The sequence below is a fragment of the Acipenser ruthenus genome, chromosome 37 (genome assembly GCF_902713425.1).
Source record: "Acipenser ruthenus chromosome 37, fAciRut3.2 maternal haplotype, whole genome shotgun sequence".
NCBI lineage: Eukaryota > Metazoa > Chordata > Actinopteri > Acipenseriformes > Acipenseridae > Acipenser > Acipenser ruthenus.
The window spans coordinates 6,149,276-6,170,596 of NC_081225.1; positions in this window are offsets into that span (position 1 = coordinate 6,149,276).

Below are 21,321 nucleotides of genomic sequence, written 5' to 3' on the forward strand. Positions count from 1 at the left end.
AAACACACAAACAATTATAGTAACTATTACACTGACCAAATAAATACAAAAAAAACTAGAATGCTACAAAATGTTAAACAGAAATGATTCCCTTGCTGAATATCTAACTGAAATAAAAGACCCTAAAATGAAACCGACCCTGACAAAATACAGGATGAGCGACTACAATCTTGAAGAGGAAACTGGTTGACAGGCAGACCTGGAGATCAAGAGATAGGCACCTATCTGGCCAGTGCAATAGTGGGGAGGTAGAAACAGAGAAACACTTTGCTCTAGACTGCAGCAAATACAACAGTCAGAAACATTTCCTACTCTAGATTCACCAGCAAGATTCCTGGCTTCCACCACTTAGACCAGAAATTGCAATTAAAAATAATCCTGGAAGATGCTGCGGGGTATGAAGTGCTGTTGCGTGGATTAATTAAACAAATTAAATATTTAAAAAAAGCAAAACCACACAAAACAAAAGGCATGATGTCCAAAACAAAACAGACAATAATTCAACAAGACAAAACAAAGAGGTATCATGCTGGTTAAAGCCAGCACGAGTAGCAATTGTTATTCTTATCCTTTTAGTTCTCTTTCACTCACGTTCCACCTCTGAACACCCCACCTAGACTGAGAGGTTTCTGATTCATTTATGCTGCTGTGCCTGGGCTCAATTGCTTAATAGTCATTCAGTCAGGCCCAGGCACAGTCTGCTTGTGAAGTGGCAATTAACCTTTCCCTGCCACCTGTGCACAAATACATACATATTAAACACTAATAACACCACACCGCGTGCACCAATGCATACATACATTTAAATAATAATAACACGCCACAAATACAAAATAATACATATAAACACAGGGACAGGGTGTTTACTGAAAATGAAAGAAGCTATGGCATGTCCACAAAAGGTTTTCTTGAAAAAAAAAAAAATGAAAGTGTGTGGATGCCAGTTGTATTGTTAAGAAATTGCATGTGCTGCCAAACCTTTTTCAGACGATGAATTTGTTAAAAGGTGCATGCTTAAAACAGCTGATGCAGTATGCCCTGAAGAAATCTCATGTCAGTCTGTCTCGTAACATGGTTGCTGAGCGTGTTAGTGAAATGGCAGGTAATATTAACTTTAATGTAATTGAAGAGCTTTTAAGCATGAACAACACAACCACTGGAAATGACTTTGTTTAACTTCAAGAAGCCATGGAAAGTGCAGAATTACCATGGAAGAAACAAACTGGGATTACAACATATATGACTGGAAAAAAGAGTGGACTGGCTAGCAGAGTGCTGGAAAAAATTAAAGAAAGAAATGCAGACGTACTCATTTTCTTACACTGGATTCTGCATCAACGTAAGAACATAAGAACATAAGAAAGTTTACAAACGAGACTTGCTTGTTTGGTTGTTAGTAGCTTATTGATCCCAGAATCTCATCAAGCAGCTTCTTGAAGGATCCCAGGGTGTTCCCACAACATTACTGGGGAGTTGGTTCCAGACCCTCACAATTCTCTGTGTAAAAAAGTGCCTCCTATTTTCTGTTCTGAATGCCCCTTTATCTAATCTCCATTTGTGACCCCTGGTCCTTGTTTCTTTTTTCAGGTTGAAAAAGTCCCCTGGGTCGACACTGTCAATACCTTTTAGAATTTTGAATGCTTGAATCAGATCACCACGTAGTCTTCTTTGTTCAAGACTGAACAGATTCAATTCTTTTAGCCTGTCTGCATACAACATGCCTTTTAAACTCAGAATAATTCTGGTTGCTCTTCTTTGAACTCTTTATAGAGCAGCAATATCCTTTTTGTAACGAGGTGACCAGAATTGAACACAATATTCTAGATGAGGTCTTACTAATGCATTGTAAAGTTTTAACATTACTTCCCTTGATTTAAATTCAACACTTTTCACAATATATCCGAGCATCTTGTTGGCCTTTTTTATAGCTTCCCCACATTGTCTAGATGAAGACAGTCATCATAAACTCCTAGGTCTTTTTCATAGTTCCCTTCTTCAATTTCAGTATCTCCCATATGATATTTATAATGCACATTTTATTGCTTGCGTGCAGTACCTTACACTTTTCTCTATTAAATGTCATTTGCATGTTTTTGTCCAGTTCTGAATGCTGTCTAGATCATTTTGAATGACCTTTGCTTCTGCAACTGTGTTTGCCACTCCTCCTATTTTTGTGTCATCTGCAAATTTAACAACTTTGCTTACTATACCAGAATCTAAGTCATTAATGTAGATTAGGAAGAGCAGATTACCTAATACTTATCCCTGTGGTACACCACTGGTTACCTCGCTCCATTTTGAGGTTTCTCTTTTAATCAGTACTTTCTGTTTTCTACATGTTAACCACTCCCTAATCCATATGCATGCATGTCCTTGAATCCCTACGCGTTCAGTTTGAGAATTAATCTTTTATGCAGAACTTTGTCAAAAGCTTTCAGGAAATCTAAATAAACCATGTCATATGCTTTGCAGTTATCCATTGTTGATGTTGCATCCTCAGAAAAATCAAGCAGGCTAGTTAGACATTATCTCCCTTTCCTAAAACCATGCTGACTGTCTACCATATAGGTAATTTTCCATTTTTTATCTTATTATAGTTTCCATAAGTTTACATATAATAGAAGTCAGGCTTATTGGTCTGTAGTTACCTGGTTCGGGTTTGTCTCCCTTTTTGTGGATCAGTTTGCAATTTTCCCGTCTGTTGGTACAACCCCTGTGTCAAGAGACTGTTGCATGATCTTGGTTAGCGGTTTGTAAATAACTTCTTTCATTTCTTTGAGTACTATTGGGAGGATCTCATCCGGCCCAGGGGATTTGTTTATTTTAAGAGCTCCTAGTCCCTTTAACACCTCTGTTATGCTAAAGTTATTTAAAACTGAATAGGAACAGGTCGACATGTGGGGCATGTTGTTTGTACCCTCCTTTGTGAAAACTTGTGAAAAGTAATCATTTAATATATTTGTTATTTTTTTTCTTCATCTATGATTTTGCCATTTGTGTCTCTTAGACATTTAACCTCCTCTTTGAATGTTCTCTTGCTGTTATAATATTGGAAAAACATTTTGGAATTGGTTTTAGCCCACTTAGCATTGTTCATTTCTATCTCTCACTTGGCCTTTCTAACTTCCTTTTTGACTTGTGTTTGCAGTTCCAAGTACTCTTTCTGTGTACTTTGTTTTTGGTCCCTTTAAAACGCTCTGTAAAGTGCCTTTTTTGCTGAGTATCTTTTTTTAATTGATCTTGTAGCAGGGCAGTAGAGAGCCCTGCTGTGTAAATGTATTTATTTATTTTTAGAACAGGGTTTCCCCCTCTTACCCTGTGTTATTTTGTATTGGTTTTGTATTATTATTATTATTATTATTATTATTATTATTATTATTATTATTATTATTATTATTATTATTATTATTAATAATATGTATTTATATGATGGCGAAGCGCTGTGTGTTTTGTTATTATTTTTGTATTTTAAATATGTTTTGTTTAATTTAAAACATGTGCATAGTTAAAAACAAAGATTCATATCCTAGTTTAATTTAGTATTATTCTGTAACTGAGTGTTTAAAGTATATACTCTACTGCATTAGCTATTTCTGCTGTACACAAAAAAAAACTTTTTTTTTTTTTTTGCAATAGGCTAACAAATTATTTTCAATTAACTTTAATATTTACCCTTTCTCTAACACCCAAGAAACATTTTTAATGTTGGGTTAGACTAGGAAAGATCAACTTCAACTGGGAGCAAGTAAGTGGCTAAATTGAATCTTAATTGTAGTATTGGCCGGCTGTTTAAATAAGCCAGTTTAAAAGCTAATTTGTGTTGTAACTGACCAGGATTGTCTGTAGATTGCGCTGTTAATGTACTGCTGTCTCGCAGGTGACTTTTACAGGATTGAGTTGAAAAGTAGGACCAAGTCCATCCTCCTGTATCTCCTCCTGGATGCACTTGCATAATCTCCAAACAACCTGTCAAAATCTGACCTTTCCCCTCCTTCTCTGATATCTCCCTCTCCATTCCTCTGGAATCTACCACACTCTCTCTCTCTCACCATCTCTTCCCTTCTGGACAATACCCAACCTTACTGCTCTCTACTATTGTTTCTTATCATATCTGTATTTAAATCCTGCATTTTAATTGTTCATATTGTTAACTGGGAGACCTCACTTGGTAAATATACAGCTCCACATTAGGGTGCAGTGTAGTTGCCCATACCATCACAGATTTCAACCCACACAACAGAAATGTTTTTATAATAAAACCTCAAACTGTAGATCACTGCCAGACAGTACTCTTATATCCACAACATTAGCCAGTACACCCCATCAAACCTGCACAAGTTGTAGCCCAACTACAAATGGACTAAAAACATAGCAATATGAAAAAACTTGATAGTCATAAAAAATGTATTAATCAATAAATTATAGCCATAATGTAAATGGTGTTAACCAGGCCCTGGAAGTTTTAATCACTTTTTTTTCTCAACACTTGATGAAAAATCTAATCTAAAACTAAATCTGTAACACCCAAATACACAACAGGACAATTTGGCAAAAATTACCCCCCCCCCCCCCCCCCCCCAAACAAATGGACACGAAATTAGGAATCCATAATGGTGTAAGAAAAACAAATAAGTCTGCACTTTCTCAGTGGTGACTCAAATGGTACGCTGGAATACAGGAATCATTTTACTTGTATATCTCCTTTTTATTTTACTATAAATGGTCAATTATCAGCCTACACCTTTTGGCAAGTTGTCTATTGGTGTGTGACATTAATAGTATTGGAACATTTTCTTATGTATACAACCCTTTCTTTAGCCAATGGCTATCTGCTGTAGCACCCTGCGTTCCATACTCATGTTGGCATTTCACCAACTTTATGTTGATGCTTAACAACATTGACAGTCAGATAACATGTCCGTAATGCAGCTTTTAACACACCCATACGTATCCAGTTTAATCCACATCACCCTCATGTATTGCCCAGTAATCCTACAATGGAAAAACAAACTAAAAACACTAGAAAAAGTCATTAAAAGACAACCAGCCTTCTCTAGAGCCACAATCACACTGCGAGAAGTCAAAGAGAAAATTAAAACCCTAGAATCTAAAAAAGCTGTGGCCAAGACAGCATTGAAATGCTAACACACAGTAACCCAGCAATAGAGCGCCCTGTAAAACTCTTCAACTTGGTATTAAATACTGAATATCTTTCAGAAACATGGACTAGAGGACTATAACCTCAGTATATAAAAAGGTGATACATTTGACCACAATAATTACAGAGGAATCTGTGTAAGCCGTAACACAATTGTAAGTCGCCCTGGATAAGGGTGTCTGCTAAGAAATAAATAATAATAATAATAATAATAATAACCTGGGGAAGCTGTTCTGTAGCATCATGAATAGCCAAATACTGCCCTTCCGGAGCCTAGAGGAGCACAGTGTCCTGTGTAAAAGCCACCCTAAACACTGCACTGCAGATCACAGCCACACCCTGATTAATCAACACATCTCTCAAAAAGAAAGGAAAAATCTTTGCCTGCTTTGTTGACTTCAAAAAGACTTCAATCTGGCACCCAGAGCTCTATCTTAAAATCCTCCAGACTGGTATAGGGGGCAAGGTGTATGATGTTATCAAATCAATGTACACAGGCATGACAATTCCAGTTATTATTGGAGTAAATAATATAGTTCACAGCTTACCAGTACAGATCCAAGTAGCCGTGTACAGCCAGGCAAGCAAATAGAAATAACTTCTCTTCTCCATTCCCTAATAGCCGTTCTTCAGCTCGTGACTCCCACAGTAACCCATACATCTTGAAACAGGTTTTGCGTGTGGGCAATTAACATATAGATGCTTACACCTCAGGAAGACACCTATAACCGCTTGTCTCGAGACGCATAATAGTTAACCCTTAACAGGCTTGTAGCCTCCACAGCCATGAATAAGCAGTTAATCACATATTTATATCAATCAGCTGGCTACAGAACTAGAACAGTCCTCCACTCCTGGATTTGCTCTAGATGACATGTAAGGTGCCTGCTCTATGCTGAGGACCTGCTCTTACTGTCTCCCACAGGGCAGGGCTTGCAACAGAAACCTGGGCTATGGAGGTAAACTTAGAAAAAACAAAAGGTTTTATTTTCCCCAAAAAAACTTAGTTTTGCAAAAACTTCCTGAACCTCCACAGAAATGCCCCAAACAGTGGCTGTCGAGCAGAGCTTGGACAATGACCACTTTTAATCAAAATCAAATTTAAAACAGAGTGACCCTGATTCCTACCACCACAAAACAAACACACAAACAATTATAGTAACTATTACACTGACCAAATAAATACAAAAAAAACTAGAATGCTACAAAATGTTAAACAGAAATGATTCCCTTGCTGAATATCTAACTGAAATAAAAGACCCTAAAATGAAACCGACCCTGACAAAATACAGGATGAGCGACTACAATCTTGAAGAGGAAACTGGTTGACAGGCAGACCTGGAGATCAAGAGATAGGCACCTATCTGGCCAGTGCAATAGTGGGGAGGTAGAAACAGAGAAACACTTTGCTCTAGACTGCAGCAAATACAACAGTCAGAAACATTTCCTACTCTAGATTCACCAGCAAGATTTCTGGCTTCCACCACTTAGACCAGAAATTGCAATTAAAAATAATCCTGGAAGATGCTGCGGGGTATGAAGTGCTGTTGCGTGGATTAATTAAACAAATTAAATATTTAAAAAAAGCAAAACCACACAAAACAAAAGGCATGATGTCCAAAACAAAACAGACAATAATTCAACAAGACAAAACAAAGAAGTATCGTGCTGGTTAAAGCCAGCACGAGTAGCAATTGTTATTCTTATCCTTTTAGTTCTCTTTCACTCACGTTCCACCTCTGAACACCCCACCTAGACTGAGAGGTTTCTGATTCATTTATGCTGCTGTGCCTGGGCTCAATTGCTTAATAGTCATTCAGTCAGGCCCAGGCACAGTCTGCTTGTGAAGTGGCAATTAACCTTTCCCTGCCACCTGTGCACAAATACATACATATTAAACACTAATAACACCACACCGCGTGCACCAATGCATACATACATTTAAATAATAATAACACGCCACAAATACAAAATAATACATATAAACACAGGGACAGGGTGTTTACTGAAAATGAAAGAAGCTATGGCATGTCAACAAAAGGTTTTCCTGAAAAAAAAAAAAATGAAAGTGTGTGGATGCCAGTTGTATTGTTAAGAAATTGCATGTGCTGCCAAACCTTTTTCAGACGATGAATTTGTTAAAAGGTGCATGCTTAAAACAGCTGATGCAGTATGCCCTGAAGAAATCTCATGTCAGTCTGTCTCGTAACATGGTTGCTGAGCGTGTTAGTGAAATGGCAGGTAATATTAACTTTAATGTAATTGAAGAGCTTTTAAGCATGAACAACACAACCACTGGAAATGACTTTGTTTAACTTCAAGAAGCCATGGAAAGTGCAGAATTACCATGGAAGAAACAAACTGGGATTACAACATATATGACTGGAAAAAAGAGTGGACTGGCTAGCAGAGTGCTGGAAAAAATTAAAGAAAGAAATGCAGACGTACTCATTTTCTTACACTGGATTCTGCATCAACGTAAGAACATAAGAACATAAGAAAGTTTACAAACGAGACTTGCTTGTTTGGTTGTTAGTAGCTTATTGATCCCAGAATCTCATCAAGCAGCTTCTTGAAGGATCCCAGGGTGTTCCCACAACATTACTGGGGAGTTGGTTCCAGACCCTCACAATTCTCTGTGTAAAAAAGTGCCTCCTATTTTCTGTTCTGAATGCCCCTTTATCTAATCTCCATTTGTGACCCCTGGTCCTTGTTTCTTTTTTCAGGTTGAAAAAGTCCCCTGGGTCGACACTGTCAATACCTTTTAGAATTTTGAATGCTTGAATCAGATCACCATGTAGTCTTCTTTGTTCAAGACTGAACAGATTCAATTCTTTTAGCCTGTCTGCATACAACATGCCTTTTAAACTCAGAATAATTCTGGTTGCTCTTCTTTGAACTCTTTATAGAGCAGCAATATCCTTTTTGTAACGAGGTGACCAGAATTGAACACAATATTCGAGATGAGGTCTTACTAATGCATTGTAAAGTTTTAACATTACTTCCCTTGATTTAAATTCAACACTTTTCACAATATATCCGAGCATCTTGTTGGCCTTTTTTATAGCTTCCCCACATTGTCTAGATGAAGACATTTCTGAGTCATCATAAACTCCTAGGTCTTTTTCATAGTTCCCTTCTTCAATTTCAGTATCTCCCATATGATATTTATAATGCACATTTTATTGCTTGCGTGCAGTACCTTACACTTTTCTCTATTAAATGTCATTTGCATGTTTTTGTCCAGTTCTGAATGCTGTCTAGATCATTTTGAATGACCTTTGCTTCTGCAACTGTGTTTGCTACTCCTATTTTTGTGTCATCTGCAAATTTAACAACTTTGCTTACTATACCAGAATCTAAGTCATTAATGTAGATTAGGAAGAGCAGATTACCTAATACTTATCCCTGTGGTACTCCACTGGTTACCTCGCTCCATTTTGAGGTTTCTCTTTTAATCAGTACTTTCTGTTTTCTACATGTTAACCACTCCCTAATCCATATGCATGCATGTCCTTGAATCCCTACGCGTTCAGTTTGAGAATTAATCTTTTATGCAGAACTTTGTCAAAAGCTTTCTGGAAATCTAAATAAACCATGTCATATGCTTTGCAGTTATCGATTGTTGATGTTGCATCCTCAGAAAAATCAAGCAGGCTAGTTAGACATTATCTCCCTTTCCTAAAACCATGCTGACTGTCTACCATATAGGTAATTTTCCATTTTTGATCTTATTATAGTTTCCATAAGTTTACATATAATAGAAGTCAGGCTTATTGGTCTGTAGTTACCTGGTTCGGTTTTGTCTCCCTTTTTGTGGATCAGTTTGCAATTTTCCCGTCTGTTGGTACAACCCCTGTGTCAAGAGACTGTTGCATGATCTTGGTTAGCGGTTTGTAAATAACTTCTTTCATTTCTTTGAGTACTATTGGGAGGATCTCATCCGGCCCAGGGGATTTGTTTATTTTAAGAGCTCCTAGTCCCTTTAACACCTCTGTTATGCTAAAGTTATTTAAAACTGAATAGGAACAGGTCGACATGTGGGGCATGTTGTTTGTACCCTCCTTTGTGAAAACTTGTGAAAAGTAATCATTTAATATATTTGTTATTTTTTTTCTTCATCTATGTTTTTGCCATTTGTGTCTCTTAGACATTTATCCTCCTCTTTGAATGTTCTCTTGCTGTTATAATATTGGAAAAACATTTTGGAATTGGTTTTAGCCCACTTAGCATTGTTCATTTCTATCTCTCACTTGGCCTTTCTAACTTCCTTTTTGACTTGTGTTTGCAGTTCCAAGTACTCTTTCTGTGTACTTTGTTTTTGGTCCCTTTAAAACGCTCTGTAAAGTGCCTTTTTTGCTGAGTATCTTTTTTTAATTGATCTTGTAGCAGGGCAGTAGAGAGCCCTGCTGTGTAAATGTATTTATTTATTTTTAGAACGGGGTTTCCCCCTCTGACCCTGTGTTATTTTGTATTTGTTTTGTATTATTATTATTATTATTATTATTATTATTATTATTATTATTATTATTATTATTATTATTATTATTATTATGTATTTATATGATGGCGAAGCGCTCTGTGTTTTGTTATTATTTTTGTATTTTAAATATGACGGCGTAGCCGTGCGTTTTTGTTTTGTTTATTTTAAAACGTGTTCTGGCAGAGACAAGATTGGTGCTCGTCCTCTGCCAGGAATGATTAATAAACTTGTGCTGAAGGTGGCCATCTCCCGAATTAATTAAGTGATTAATTTGTAGCTAATCGGGAGATGGTCACCTGCATATAAGCCTGCAGCTCTCTTCGCTCTAGGTGGGTGTATGAGAGGAGCGATGAGAGAGAGAAAACAAAACTAATTAATAATAATAATACAGGAACAGTGAAGGCTACTGCCCAGCCTGACCTGTGTTATTTTGTGTTCGAGAGTTGTTTTGTTTACCTGTTTTATTTTAGCTCTGTGAGGTAGTTTCTTTTTGTTTAAACCTTTGATTTATTTTTGTATTTAAATAAAACGGCGCCGCCTTTAACTGCAGTACTGTTGGTGTCAGTTGTGTTTACATTCCTGCTTCTGCCATGACGCCACCGCCCAGCCACCCTGTCACAGATCTATTAAAACATTTTGGCCATTTTGTTTTAGATTTAGATTTGTCTACTTTTGGGATGTAATTGTTTTGTGTCTCTAGTACTACATTTTTAAAAAACAGCCATCCTTTTTCTGTGGATGTTTTCTCTAATTAGAACATGTAATGAGCATTGTTATCAAGTGTGCGAGAAAAGAAGTGTCAAGTTATGGGGTGCCATGTGTAAAAAAAAAGTGTTAATATTTTCACAGATTTAAAACTCCAGATTTAGCTGGCCAGTTAAATATTTAGCTAAATGTTAAATCTTGTAATTAGATTTATAAATTATATCTGAACATACACACTTAAAAAAATATTTATTTATTTTCACAACATTATGGAAGCGTATTGCTGCCACGTAGAGCAGCCCCCCAATCTGTGTAAGTCACACAGTCTGTTTTTACGTAGACCTATTTATTTCTATAATACTTTATTAACATGATGATGTAGTTAATATATACGGACACTTCCGTAAATGTGGAATGTGTTTGTGTGATAAATTAATTAAAAACAATGTTTAGAGCTATAGGCCCAGTTCAGTCCATTGAGGCACTTGCTCCTGTAAAGAGCTGGTAAATACATTTAATAAATACCACTATACAGTGTGTGAGAAAAGAATTACTGTGTAATTATACATTTGTACTCAATAGTCATCAAGGTAAAGTGTTTCTAAATTACATACAGCTCTTACATCTAATGCATCTCATTCTGTTTCACATTGCACCCAAATGGCATAATATAACATAACGCGCCCTGGAAAATGTTTACTTGCACAGCAGTAAGGATATATATATAAAATATATATATATATAATTTATTTTTTGCAAAAATATCGAAGAACATATAATAAATAAAACTATGGACACATATTCAAAATTTTCATTTAGTAGGTGACACTTTTTATAATAAAAATTAGTGTGATCTGAATATGAATCGAAAAATAAACTTTCTTGGTTCATCTATCTATCTATCTATCTACATGTGTATATGCAGGTGTTTTTATTTATTTTTATATTTGAATGTGTCTGGAATGTTTTTGTTTTGTGGTTAAATCATGCATTGTCATTCATTTTTAAGTATTTTTATTTTGTTTGTTTGTTTAGCCCGACATACAATTTAAATTACGTTTATACAGTAGGCCTGCATACAAAGATTAAACTATTGCTCTCTACAGTCTTAACTTGCAAACCACTTGTCTGGGTTCAAGGAAACTTTTGCATGAACATTTTTTGTGGGTAGCTCTTGAATGTATGTATGTCATTTGTTAGTGTAGTATTGTCTTATGTTTGGTGTATATTGGCATATTTTACTGATACACTCGCATTGTTTTCAAGAGTAAGTTGCAAAATATTATATATATATATATATATATATATATATATATATATATATATATATATATATATACAGTGCCTTGCGAAAGTATTCGGCCCCCTTGAACTTTGCGACCTTTTGCCACATTTCAGGCTTCAAACATAAAGATATGAAACTGTAATTTTTTGTGAAGAATCAACAACAAGTGGGACACAATCATGAAGTGGAACGAAATTTATTGGATATTTCAAACTTTTTTAACAAATAAAAAACTGAAAAATTGGGCGTGCAAAATTATTCAGCCCCTTTACTTTCAGTGCAGCAAACTCTCTCCAGAAGTTCAGTGAGGATCTCTGAATGATCCAATGTTGACCTAAATGACTAATGATGATAAATAGAATCCACCTGTGTGTAATCAAGTCTCCGTATAAATGCACCTGCACTGTGATAGTCTCAGAGGTCCGTTTAAAGCGCAGAGAGCATCATGAAGAACAAGGAACACACCAGGCAGGTCCGAGATACTGTTGTGGAGAAGTTTAAAGCCGGATTTGGATACAAAAAGATTTCCCAAGCTTTAAACATCCCAAGGAGCACTGTGCAAGCGATAATATTGAAATGGAAGGAGTATCAGACCACTGCAAATCTACTAAGACCTGGCCGTCCCTCTAAACTTTCAGCTCATACAAGGAGAAGACTGATCAGAGATGCAGCCAAGAGGCCCATGATCACTCTGGATGAACTGCAGAGATCTACAGCTGAGGTGGGAGACTCTGTCCATAGGACAACAATCAGTCGTATACTGCACAAATCTGGCCTTTATGGAAGAGTGGCAAGAAGAAAGCCATTTCTTAAAGATATCCATAAAAAGTGTCGTTTACAGTTTGCCACAAGCCACCTGGGAGACACACCAAACATGTGGAAGAAGGTGCTCTGGTCAGATGAAACCAAAATCGAACTTTTTGGCAACAATGCAAAACGTTATGTTTGGCGTAAAAGCAACACAGCTCATCACCCTGAACACACCATCCCCACTGTCAAACATGGTGGTGGCAGCATCATGGTTTGGGCCTGCTTTTCTTCAGCAGGGACAGGGAAGATGGTTAAAATTGATGGGAAGATGGATGGAGCCAAATACAGGACCATTCTGGAAGAAAACCTGATGGAGTCTGCAAAAGACCTGAGACTGGGACGGAGATTTGTCTTCCAACAAGACAATGATCCAAAACATAAAGCAAAATCTACAATGGAATGGTTCACAAATAAACATATCCAGGTGTTAGAATGGCCAAGTCAAAGTCCAGACCTGAATCCAATCGAGAATCTGTGGAAAGAACTGAAAACTGCTGTTCACAAATGCTCTCCATCCAACCTCACTGAGCTCGAGCTGTTTTGCAAGGAGGAATGGGCAAAAATTTCAGTCTCTCGATGTGCAAAACTGATAGAGACATACCCCAAGCGACTTACAGCTGTAATCGCAGCAAAAGGTGGCGCTACAAAGTATTAACTTAAGGGGGCTGAATAATTTTGCACGCCCAATTTTTCAGTTTTTTATTTGTTAAAAAAGTTTGAAATATCCAATAAATTTCGTTCCACTTCATGATTGTGTCCCACTTGTTGTTGATTCTTCACAAAAAATTACAGTTTCATATCTTTATGTTTGAAGCCTGAAATGTGGCAAAAGGTCGCAAAGTTCAAGGGGGCCGAATACTTTCGCAAGGCACTGTATATATATATATTCATGCATTACACAATCACAAACAATAAACCAAACAATTATCTAAACAACACACACACACACACGGATTTGAATCGCACACGCACTCACACAAGTTTTAATCAATCAAACAAACATTCTCACATGGACACAATCTCACAACAACACACTATATACACAGACAGGGCTCCGCCCTGTCACACCATGAAAGATGGATTCAGTACTTTTGTTTTTCAATGTAGTGAAAAAAGCCTAGTCTTTGAAGGGCTTCTGTTAAATTCCCAGATAAATATATAACATTGACAGAAGTTGTTGTTCGTTTGATATTGTTCAAAATAAAAAATTTGAAAATGTATTTTATTTCATCTCACCTACATCAACCTTTAATTAATATTATGGGTTTAATGCATTGTTATAGAATTTCTGAGTCATTTTTATTTCTGATAAAAAAAACAAACGTGTTAATTGTTCAGACACACGAAGGTTATCATGCAGTCAGAAACACCCACAGATAGGGCACACAATGAAGAGCATTACAAATTAAAAACTGAACAACAAATGAACATTAACAATCCCCTGTGGACCCAGAAGTCGCCCGGCAGGTTGTATGGGCATTGCTTTAAACCTAAACACCTAATTTTAGTTTGAATCTATTCATTTTTTGGTCACGTAGGTTGTCAACATAATTATCCATGTCGTTAGGTTACTTACTGTAACCCTGGTTCCCTGAAAGAGAAGACGACCACCAATGACATTACGTATGGGATATGCCTGCCCATTGAGTAGGTATTGCTGAGCTCTCTATACCAGAGCTGCCGATAGGCCCCTTCCTGAGATGATGCACTGAGGGGATAAAACTCTCATCCAAAGGAAGCCATTTCTCTTTTTCCATCAAACCCGTGAGGGCGACCAATGCGACCTCGCGGTTGGTGGTCGTCTTCTCTTTCAGGGAACCAGGGTTATGGTAAGTAACCTAGCGTTCCCTTTCAATTCGAAGACGACCACCAACAACATTAGGTATGGGATAATGTATACCAGAGCCGTTGTGAGGGAAAAGGAACGGCAGCATGTGAGGGACGCAGGAGCACTGTCTAACCCAGACGTTAGTGGTGTGAACTTACACTGTCAAGGAGCCTTGTGCCTACAGAAGGCAAGGCAGGGTCTACCACATTAAAAGACGCTAGAACCTGGAGAAGGTATGTGGCGTAGCCCAGCTAGCCACAGTACAAATATCAGTCATCAAGGCACTTCTGAAGAGGGCCCAAGATGTAGCCAACCCTCTAGTGGAGTGTGCGGCTACCCTACCAGGTGGGGGCAAGCCAGCACTATTATATTATTATTATTATTATTATTTGTTTATTTAGCAGACGCCTTTATCCAAGGCGACTTACAGAGACTAGGGTGTGTGAACAATGCATCAGCTGCAGAGTCACTTACAATTACGTCTCACCCGAAAGACGGAGCACAAGGAGGTTAAGTGACTTGCTCAGGGTCACACAATGAGTCAGTGGGTGAGGTGGGATTTGAACCGGGGACCTCCTGGTTACAAGGCCGTTTCTTTAACCACTGGACCACACAGCCTCCTATATGCAGTCGAGACTGTATCCACAATCCAATATGACAGACGCTGCTTAGAGAGGAGTTGTCCTAGGGTCCACAGATGAAGAGCTGGTCAGATTGACGCAGAGCTCTTGTCCTATGCACGTAGCATCTCAATGCCCGCACTACACTATCCATGTAAGCAGTAAGCACACTCGCTGTATTAGACAGGTGAGTTGCCTGCGCCTCTGCTGCATATGCCTGCTTGAGATGTGTTTCTGTCACCTTACATTGAGGGTTCGGGCACGCCGGGTCTCGAGCCAACCCACCCACCAGTGAGGCCTTAACTAGGGCCGCGATGGTGGAGTCAACTGGGGGGAACTCCGGTAGGCCAAGCTTATCCGCGCCTTCTAAGGGGGCAAGTGGTGTGGCCTGTTTAAGCACGCTAGGACCTGGGGTCGGACGATCCCAGGAGGAACGTACCTCCTCCACGAAGTCTGGGCATGCAAGGAACTTCTGAGGGCGAGGAGCCATCGCCTCCATCCGGAAAACTGACCGGCGTGGTTCTGCCGCTGGTGTCCAGGGGACCTGCAGGAAAGCTACAGCGCATCCCGTAAATGCCGAAACCGAGCTGGACAACAGGGGGGCACTGGCTTCCGAGGCTACCTTGAAGCCAGGTTCTTCCTCAGTAGGGGCTCGCCCACCTGCATGTCAGGAGAAGGAGGCCTCTTCCCCAGAGGCCGCTATGGAGGACGTGTCCTCTTCCCATCCACCCTGAACTCCCCCGGGGGAGGGGGGGTATGGAAACTGGGTCCGCAACAGGGCCTGGACAGGGGCCTGGGCCGCCGGCGACTGTTTAGCCAAGAGCTCTAGGACCTGGGCCATCTGGGCCTTGAGGTCCATAATGTCCCTTGTCTGCTTGGAGATAATGAGCGACTGCGGGCGGCCTGTGCATTGGGGATGCCTAGCACGGGGTCCTGGGACAGGTCATGGAGGAGGGGCTCTGGGGCTCCAAGAGCTGCTGATGGTCCGGCCATAGAAGGCCCGGAGCTCACCCTCGTGGCCCTCTCAAAACGAGCTTCTTTCACCGAGGGATGGAAAGCTTCACAGATGCTACAGGCCACGTCCCTCTCGAAGGGCCAAGGTGGCATGTTGAACGCCCAAGCACCGTGCACAGAGGGTATGTTTGCCCTCTTGCGGGATATTGGCATTGCAGGCCTTGCAGGGGTGGAACCCTGACTTGCCTGACATGGGCCTGGTGTTGTGCATTGGCCGTGCACTAAACACCACTTGCACTGCACTCAAGCAATGGCTAAGTGCGAATGGCGTGCGCTCACCCACTAGCGCTGTAGCAGAGGGTACCTAACACCGCACACCATGCACTGAGATCCGTGGGCACCGTGGGCACCTTGTGCACCGCGTACCGTGCAGCACTTTATGACTGTGCACTAATGTAGTACCAAGCACCGTGCGTGCTGATCCCCGTGCGCACCAAGTACTGTGCACTGTGTACTGTGCAGCACTGTGCGTTCCCACACTAGCGTTGCAGCAGTGGGTACCAAGCATATCTTATCTATTATCTGTAAGTTATATCTGCCTATTTTGTACTATAAAATACATTAAGTAATATGTTGATCAATTGATTGAAACCATGCCTGCTTACTTATTGATGACTAGGAATCATGCAGTGGGGGTACTGTGTTTTGTGTAAAGTAGTATATTTCAGTATATTGGCCTACATACAATTTCTATAGACATTTTCAGGTACATTAAGATGTATTGTTTTTGTTTTTTTACTGTGCGGCCACCAAGTGAGCTGTCAATTGTTTCTCTCACGTCTCGCCTCTGACACTCTCTCCAGGAGTGCAGAAAGCTGCAGGTTTTTATATAATGTGACCATCTCAGGATTGTCAACAATTAATCATGGAATTAACTTGGGAGATGGTCACCTTCTGCACAAGGTTTTTAAATAAATAAACAAAACACAAATGCATGGCTTTTCGCAGTCATCTTAAATAATAAATAATCATATCGGACGGCTTTCGTCCGTCCGCACAAAAACACAGTATGTTTATGATGTAACTTAAAAAAGAGGATGATGAGTAAGTAGATTCAAGAAAATGCACAGAGTCCTTTTCTTCACTCAGTTGTTAGGTTTATTGAAATATGCAGAGAGTCTGGTCCCAGGTACAGGACAAACAGAATACTCGTTCTTACAATCGTTGCATGACATTAAATACCCTTCTGCATAGGTGTCTCTCTCCTCCGCTTTCTCTGACACTTAACCAATAGAAAAGGTACAACTCATTATCATTATGTGTGTGTGTGTGTGTGTGTGTGTGTGTGTGTGTGTGTGTGTGATCTAGTGTGAAGATCTCTGAACTCAGTGCATTCTTCAGACCCTGGTGCCACAAAGGTCCATACATCTGGTTTTTGTCATCTTCCTTGTTCCTATCTCTCCGATTTGCCTAAGACCCTTTGATCCCAGTGGCATTATCTCTTTTTGGATCTCTCTGAAGTCTTAGAGCCTGGTCTCTTCTTTTGGTCCCCTTGAAAACTAGCTTTATGACCCCCTCATAAACCAGCTGTATTTTCTAAGCAAAAACCTGTTTAACTAGTTTTATACCCCAGTGGACTCCCGAAGGGCAAGCTTCTTTCATGTCAGGGCTGGAGATCAAAGGACTTGTTTGTACAGCCGTGTGCTGCTGGCCAGCCATTTGCTTTGACACAAAAGAATCTTAACTTCTCTACCATATTGCCTTCAATTTACTTCTAATGTGCAGTTGTTTAAGTATAGTTAAATACACGTTAACTTGGTGTTTTTCTCAGCTCTCTGCTACCATCCATTGCTCAATGAAGCTGCTATTACTTGCTTGCTCGGAGTCAATGCAGTGCAAGTATCTATATACCCAGAGTATATAGCCAGCCTTCATCTATTACAGCAGTGCTTGCATTTTTGGAACTAACAGTTTTTTCTATCCAATGTTAAATCACTTTTCAGAAAAATAACATGAATACAGCCGTCATTCCTCATGCGTAGCAAACTGCTATTCAATACTTGTTCCATGTTTTCCAACAGTTTATATAATAATAATAGTAGTAATAGTAGTAGTCGTAGTAGTAGTAGTAGTAATAATAATAAATGAATACCTACATAAATAATAAAATACACAGTGGTGGTCACCCGTCACAAAGTGAAACAGGTCTTGATTTCAAACCACATGACATGAAGCTGTTCCCTGATTGCTCAGTTGTGTAGTTGTCGCGCAACGAATTCGCAAAAATAGGACCAGGTTGTATTTTTTTCCATCGCTCACGTTGGAATTTGTGTCGTGGCGACGTCGCTTGTCGTGTCATCTTTGGTGTGAAGGACGCTATTAAAAAGCATATGTTTTATTGATTTTCTCGCGTTGCTTTGTTGTGTCGCGTCTGGTGTGTAAGGGCCTTTATGGTGGAGCAGCTGCAACAAGCGACCGGTGAAAATATGTACTTAATAATGGACTGGGGATGGGGTTGGGAATTTGCCTTGTTGGTGTGATGTTTGTGCGCTGTTGAGTGTGTTTCACCTGCTAATCACTCTCCTGTCTTTCACTGAGAAGCCTACCTGCCTGTCAGTTTCTGTGTGTGTGTATGTGTGAATGCAAGGGGATACCGATGGGACAATGGTGATGAGTGGACGGAGTCCGCATCCATCAAAAGGAGTGCTGCGTGCCAACTGAGGAGAGTTGAGTTGGGACTAGTATAGTACTGTATAGAGAGCGAGAGAGATAAGATAAATGGGCAAAAAGATCCATTGATACAAAAAGAAGTTACATAAAAATAGCAGTTTTCACTGCACACTGTTGTCTGCCTATTTCTTCCCGCTGAACCCATATACATCCGGCCACTACAATGTCTTCTGTGAGTGTTTGCATATCATAACTTATTTTTAGGTTTGTGTCCCTTCAGTCTTTTTCTAAGTCAAATCAGCTGTCACATTTGTCCAGTGCACTAGGATTATGTTTAGTTAGATTCACACGCTCCCAGCCATTAAAAGCTGTAGCTACTCATGTGTATAATACAACAGTATGACCTGCTAAAGCTCACAGGGAATTATATTACATTTCCCACGCAATGGACAGGTTTACGAGATGTGAGGCTTCCACCAGGTTGCTGGCTTCCCCAGTGTTATGGGTGCTATCGATTGTACTCGCATAGCACTGTCACCCCGATCCATGGAGCCTGCGCTGCAGGGTGACAATGCTGACAAGGAAAAGACTTGATCAATATTTCTCGAGTAAACAGAACAAACAGAAAAATATGCCATTCACAACATGACTTTTATTGTATATGCATTACTGGAGAAAGGAAAAAGGCTTTTTTCTTTTCTTTTCTTTTTTTTTTTATATCACACAAGGAATACATGTTAAAATTAAAAGGTAAGCAGTGCAGTTTCACTTTCCGTTGCCTCTGCCTGTCCTGCTGCCGAGTGCTGGGTCTGTCGATCACTCATTTCCGATCAATGTAAGCCACCTCCACCCTACCCACAATAAGCTACTGACCAAAAGATATGCCTAGACTGCTGGGGCTTTTGATATGACGTGGTCACGTGTAGTGTCGGACATTATCGTGAACATTAAATTATTGCTTGCACTAAATTGCGTTCTCTGTTAGTAAATGGGGCAGTCAATTTGGATTTATCATGCACGTTAGGCTCACTACTTTACATGCACATTAACTCTAAATTTAGTGCCCTTTATTAAATGAGGTCCTAAGATTCATCCAATATTACTTCTTTTTTTTTTTAATTTAGTAGTCGTCAATTAGTTTTTTGTTATTTTCTCCCCAATATGGTAGTAGCCAATTATTTTGTTTAGCTCGGCTCACCGCTACCACCCCTGTGCTGACTGGGAGGGGCGAAGACGAACACACGCTGTCCTCCGAAGCGTGTGCCATTAGCCTCCTGCTTTTTTACACACTGCATACTCGCCATGCAGCCACCCAGAGCTACAGCGGTGGAGGACAATGCAGTCCTGGGCAGCTTACAGGCAAGCCCGCAGACGCACGGTCAGACCACAGGGGTCGCTGGTGCGCGGTGAGCCGAGGACACCCTGGCCGACCTAACCCTCCCTCCCACCGGGCAGCGCTCGGCCACCTGTGCGCCGCCCCCTGGGAGCTCCCATCCACGGTCGGCAAAGGAATAGCCTGGACTTGAACCAGCGATGTCTAGACTATAGGGCTGTCGCAAGTGACGCTGAATCAGCTAGGCTGGTCAGTAAAATATTGACTCCTTTGACATGGAGGATCTCGGTAGCTACAGCTGTTGGTTCATCAATTGAATCAGATTCAGTTGTATTGTGTCTGCCAACTGATGATGTGAGGCAGAACAGTAATTGGATACCAGAAAATATGAATAACAGTGAGTTTTGGCCTCCTTCAGTGTTCTGGATGGAAGGCGTACCTCACAAAGTGACTCTGTGTGAACAGAAGGGAATGTATAGTAACAATGTGTACAGATCCAGAACTATTGTACATGGTGCAGAATTAACCCTGACACACAAATTGAAACATAATCCTCTTGTTATGTGTGCATGTAATATGTGCCAAAGCAAGACATCAGTGACTGGGCCCAAACTTTATCCAGCCTGTAGTCATTTAGCTAAACACTGTAGAATCTTGTTTGAATGTAATGATTCTGAAGGAGTTTCTTTCTCTCATCTAAATGTAGATCCAAAGGATATTAAGAGGATTGAATGCATAAATTGTGAAGGAGGTCATTTAGTGAAATGGGCTCATCTAGGTAAATTGGAATGTGTAGAAGGTGTCCCAGCTAAACGTGTCCAAGTATCTTGTAGGTACGAAGAGAGAACCAACCAGAGCTGAACCCGGCACAGAAGTTGAATCCTGCTGGGAACGCTGGGATATGCAGGACATGGACTAGGCAATTTCAAATATGGAATGTATTATAAAATGAAGTGTCAAAGATATTAGGAAGGATAAAGAAAGAGTATCCTTGTACCACTAGTAGGTGGCTCTCTAGCTCCATGAAATAGGTCAGTCCTCTCTTGTATGGAATTACACATGTATTTAATTAAATACTTAGTGGTCTGAGAATCCCTAAGAAAATATATATAATGAACGATTTACCACTAGTATATCTTATCTTCAGAAAGCATGACGCTTGATAAAAAGCACCATTCCGGCTAAACGTGAACGTTAATCTACAAATTTATGCCCTAAAAACACAAGATAAGAAGAGACTCTTTATGACCAAAAGATTAACTAACAAGCCAGAGGTCTTGAGAAAAAATCCTGTCTCGGCTGGATTTTGTATGAACAAAGAGAAGGGTCAAGCCTAGTTGAATGCAGTTATACTGGCCTATATTTGGATTTAAATCCTAAAAGGGATTCACCAAAATAATATTATAGCAATTGATAAACAGAGGTAAATTAATTGAAAGATTATCTTATAATGAAACAGGTTCAGTGCTAATTGA